A 6,000-nucleotide genomic window follows, 5' to 3' on the forward strand; every position below is an offset into this window, starting at 1 on the left:
GCAATTTTCACCTTATCAAAGATACAAAATTATTTTAAGATACAAAATTATTTTAACTTATCCAAAAATAAACTTGCCTTAGGAGTTTTTTATTGATGTGCCCTTGATTCTTATAAAAAGTTAAGGATGTTTGGTTATTTATTTACCAGCTAGGATTCTATATTTCTGCACTATTCTTTTTTTTTATTATTGGTTGTTCACAACATTACAAAGCTCATGACATATCATATTTCATACATTAGATTGAAGTGGGTTATGAACTCCCAATTTTACCCCAAATGCAGATTGCAGAATCACGTCGGTTACACATCCACAATTTTACATAATGCCCAATTAGTAATTGTTGTATTCTGCTACCTTTCCTATCCCCTACTATCCCCCCTCCCCTCCCCTCCCATCTTCTCTCTCTACCCCATCTATTATAATTCATTTCTCTCCTTGTTAATTATCCCATTCCCCTCACAACCTCTTATATGTAATTTTGTATAGCAATGAGGGTCTCCCTTCATTTCCATGCAATTTCCCTTTTCTCTCCCTTTCCCTCCCATCTCATGTCTCTGTTTAATGTTAATCTTTTCTTCCTGCTCTTCCTCCCTGTTCTGTTCATAGTTGCTCTCATTATATCAAAGAAGACATTTGGTATTTGTTTTTTAGGGATTGACTAGCTTCACTAAGCATAATCTGCTCTAGTGCCATCCATTTCCCTGCAAATTCTATGATTTTGTCATTTTTTATTGCTGCATAGTACTCCATTGTGTATAGATGCCACATTTTTTTTATCCATTCATCTATTGAAGGGCATCTGGGTTGGTTCCACAGTCTAGCTATTGTGAATTGTGCTGCTATGAACATCGATGTGGCAGCATCCCTGTAGCATGCTCTTTTAAGGTCTTCAGGGAATAGTCCGAGAAGGGCAATAGCAGGGTCAAATGGTGGTTCCATTCCCAGCTTTCCCAGGAATCTCCAAACTGCTTTCCAAATTGGCTGCACCAATTTGCAGTCCCACTAGCAATGTACAAGAGTACCCTTTTCTCCACATCCTCGCCAGCACTTGTTGTTGTTTGACTTCATAGTGGCTGCCAATCTTACTGGAGTGAGATGGTATCTTAGGGTGGTTTTGATTTGCATTTCTCTGACTGCTAGAGATGGTGAGCATTGTTTCATGTACTTGTTGATTGATTGTATATCCTCCTCTGAGAAGTGTCTGTTCAGGTCCTTGGCCCATTTGTTGATTGGGTTATTTGCTATCTTATTGTCTAATTTTTTGAGTTCTTTGTATACTCTGGATATTAGGGCTCTATCTGAAGTGTGAGGAGTAAAAATTTGTTCCCAGGATGTAGGCTCTCTATTTACCTCTCTTATTGTTTCCCTTGCTGAGAAAAAACTTTTTAGTTTAAGTAAGTCCCATTTGTTGATTCTTGTTATTAACTCTTGTGCTATGGGTGTCCTATTAAGGAATTTGGAGCCCGACCCCACAATATGTAAATCATAGCCAACTTTTTCTTCTATCAGGCAAAGAGTCTCTGATTTGATATCAAGCTCCTTGATCCATTTTGAGTTAACTTTTGTGCATGGCGAGAGAAAGGGATTCAGTTTCATTTTGTTGCATATGGATTTCCAGTTTTCCCAACACCATTTGTTGAAGATGCTATCCTTCCTCCATTGCATGCTTTTAGCCCCTTTATCAAATATAAGATAGTTGTAACTTTGTGGATTAGTCTCTGTGTCCTCTATTCTATACCATTGGTCCACCCGCCTGTTTTGGTACCAGTACCATGCTGTTTTGGTCACTATTTCTGCACTATTCTTTTGTGTACATTGCTTACATTCATCCACTTACTAAATTTCTAATTCAGTTTTTTAAGTATGTTCAACTAGAAATATTTCAATTCATTTTTATAGCTTTTACATTTAAAACACTTCACACAATTATATAAGCCCCAATTTATATAAATATATAAACCTCAATTTCTTTATTGATGAGAGTAAATTCATGCTTTAAAATCCTCCGAAATATTATTTTAGTTGTTGAGAAAATCCAGTCACATAAACAGTACATTATTTCCCTTCAGTTCTTCTGTTCGTGTTCACTAAATTTAATTTTTACTTTACCTAAAATAAATAATTCAATGAGAAATACATTTATATAAATATATTTTATATTATTTATTTTTATATCTATATTTATTATCTACAAGCCTGAAAAGGACCCTCAGGTGGGATTGTGTAAGCAAGATATATCTATATATATTTTCTATTATATTTATATAGATATAGAAATATATTTATATAGATAATTATTGTAATATTATTTCCTTCAGGGCAGATTAACATTTGTCCTCCATGTACATTTACTGGCCCATAATAATGTCACAATTATAAATCTTAAATAAATATGTTTGGGTTTGTGTCCGAATATAGAGTAATTTTCCTATATCTGTTCTGAGTAGATAATATCAATGGTATTAGTCATAATTTTGATCACATTTTAAGAGACAGATGGTTAAAAAACATTTATTGTTTCCTCTTTCAGGACACTGAAAGAATTTAAAAATCTAATATATTAATTTGCTGTCAAAATTAGGCATAGAAATATTAGATTGTGGAGAAAACTCTTAGAACACTTAGAACTCATCATCTAAAAGATGATGCTTTCAAAATGTTCCAAAGCCATTTTTTTCTCATGCAATTGTCTCATTTTCATTTTTCTACAAATTAAAATCATTAACACATGGTATTTTTATGTCTGTCTCCACCATTTGTATGCACTGAAACTTTGTGTTCCCCTGAATCTTTTACTGAGGCCCTAATAGGATATGTGATGATATTTGGAAGTGGGGATATTTGAGAGGTGATTAGATCAGGAGGGTAAAGCTTTCGTAGATGGGATTAGTTCTCTTATAAGGACAGACACAAGAGAGATGATTTCTCTCTCTGACTTGTGAACATATGCCCAGAGGCCTTCATTTAAAAGTCTGAAAAGGACCCTCAGGGGGGATTCTGTGAGCAAGAACATTGATCCTGGACTTCCAATCCCAGACTAAGACAAATAAGTGTTTCTTACCTACTGAATCTAGCCCATGGTATACATTGTATCAGCCCAAACTGACTGAGACACCAATGCTCTGGAGTGAATAACTCCAGACCAATGTCATCCTTTTATTTAATGCTTTTAAGTGCCATCTCACTGTTATTTCTCTTTTCCTTTTGTTGATAACATTTTGTTTTCTTTTTTTTTTTCTTTAAAATACAGCTTAACTTTCACGGGTTTTGTCCCATCTATGTAGATGATGAGAAAGGCCTTGAATGGTCTCACCTGAATATTAATTATAGATCCTGTGTCTACGTCACCTCATTGCTCACAGACTCTACAGGTCACCAAGAATCCAGTAAACAGCAATCACTTTAAGGCATTCTTTAATGAAATGCAGTATGCTGAATTTTACATATATGTCATGAGCTTTTTGTTTATAAATTTTTTATGAAATACTGATTGCGAATTCTCAAATTTTACTCAACTCCTATTAGACAAAATAAATATGATAAACTCACATTAATTGTGAAATTCATCTTTCCCTTATTGAGAATTTTTGGTCTAAACATTTGCTTGATAGTCACAAATACAATAAAATAGGAATAATTATAATAAGAGACAAACATATCACTATAAAATGAATACTCATATAATTATCTTTATCTACTGGCCCCAAATTTAAAAATATTTCTGGCCTCCCTAAAGATTAACTAAATTAGACCATACCTCACCATTTCACCATGTTTTAATCTGAGTGTTAAATAAAGAATGGGAAAGGATGAGAAAGGGAATGAGGGGTATTTTCTATTCACATCATTTCTTTTGGGAGGATGTAGATGCAATTTCCTTGGCATGACACCCTCCTTCATACATATGTATCACTCTATCACTCTGAGAAATAGAAACGTATGTTCCTATAACATTACCTAAACTATTGCATGATACTAAGGAACCACTAATACTACAGATGCTAACAAAAGTCACTTAAATATCACATAGTTTCTTATAGGATTCTAGCAAATTCCATGTGAAAAATTCTACCTGAATAATCACAGCCATATTCAGATTACAGTTCAGTTTCTCTTTTATAAAAATTGATACACCACCTGTTTTCATTCTGTTTTCTTTCTTTCTTTTCTTTCTTTCTTTCTTTTTTTTAAATAGGCCTTGATGGGATTAGGAAACACATCCAGTCTTTGTTTTTAGCTGGCCCATTTTGAAAATTGGGGTCATGGATGATGGCTTCCTGAGTGGGGCAGCAAAAGCAATGGTAATGGAGAAACACTAAAAAGATTCAGATGTGTGGTTCTAAGAGGCATTCACAAATGTGTGAGCGCATTGACATGCTTGATTATGCAAAAGCTGAGCTGTGCAAATCATAATAATAAGCTTTCTCATTAGATTTCCTGCATTTTCTGCTTCTTGATCAGCTAGAAATATGGCCAAGTGTTCCTGTTCTTTTGAAATTCACCACTTATACTTGTTTCAAATACTCAGAGAAAAATGAGGAAAATAAAGCAGTGAAAGGATATTTTAATTAAAGAGGGAAATTGTTCAAATTTCACAAAGCTCCAAAGATGTGTGCACTTTGGTTATAGTCAGCTTGAAAACAAAATTTCACTCGTCATTCACAGAGGTTAAATCAGTTCATAAATAAATAAATAAATAAATAAATAAATAAATAAATAAATAAAGTAGTCCAACTATTTTAAAAGCATATCTTTAAAAATAATTTAGCTAATTTAATTGGATTATTTAATCATTTATCTACCAAAGAAGAGTTTTACTCTGAGAATCAGGACCATATAAAGTATAATAATAATGATGAATGATAGTTATTTGAATGCTATGGCAAAAATAAAAGCATTGTGAAATTTTCACATATGATTAGAGAATCAAAGTAATTTTTCTATTTAAAAATGTTTAATTTTTATTTTTATCTGAAATAAATAAATATTGTTGTAGGAAAACAAAAAATAAAATTAGGAGCTAATCCAATACAGTCGGTGCTATCTGCATCTGTGATGCATCACACCTTAAAGACCAATAGTGCGTTAGAATGATTTCACAGAAAAATCAGTTCATTTAGCTTCCAAATTTAGTATCAATTACTTTAATGATGGGAAGAAGATGGAAAGATTTTCAGTCTGTCATAAGTATTGAAACTGTGTAACTGAACAAATTAATGCATTTCCACTCACTCCACACAGATATTTTCCCATATATGTATTTGCATGAATGCCTCAGAATATTTAAAATAATGTTTTCTATATTATTTATGTAAATTTTACAGTGAGAAATACTCAGAATAAGAGATAAGGATAGCAAGTAATTTAATGATTAATTTTAAATTTCTAAATCCCATAACCTTATAGCTACAATAACCTTTGCATTTCTCAGATTTAGGGAAACCATGACCCCTATACCCTAGTTATTACCACTTCATTAAAGATCAAGAACACAAACTACAGGGGGATGGAAGCTTGCAGTTTCAAAATTTTACTGGCCCTTAGTTGTACTTCTAATTCCCTCCTGTGACCTTCTTCCCCTAAGTTATTTAACTCCAGTCACTCGAAAATTTTATACGTCAGTTGTGATCACATTGATAATATTAGAGAATTCTGTTATTCTGAAAGTCTGAGTTCATGATGTCATCTACTTGGTCTTCCATGACTTGAATATATATCCTATATTTCTGTGTCTCCTACACTTCACTCTCTAACTTTATTGTTTGTTCTTACATTTGGCAGACCTGGAAACCACACAGACATCCACAACCCTTCCTGGAGTTCAGGGAAACTCAGCATTATAGTGCCCACACTGCCCACCTGCCCACCTTGTTTTCACATGCTCTTAGTTTCATATTTTAGATATAATGACCTATAATTTCAAATCTTTTTAAGAGCCAGGTACATGATTAACAAGACCCATATTCCAAATACTATAATGACTTTGATTTCATAAGA

This window comes from Urocitellus parryii, chromosome 1 (genome assembly GCF_045843805.1).
Source record: "Urocitellus parryii isolate mUroPar1 chromosome 1, mUroPar1.hap1, whole genome shotgun sequence".
NCBI classification, from domain to species: Eukaryota; Metazoa; Chordata; class Mammalia; order Rodentia; family Sciuridae; genus Urocitellus; species Urocitellus parryii.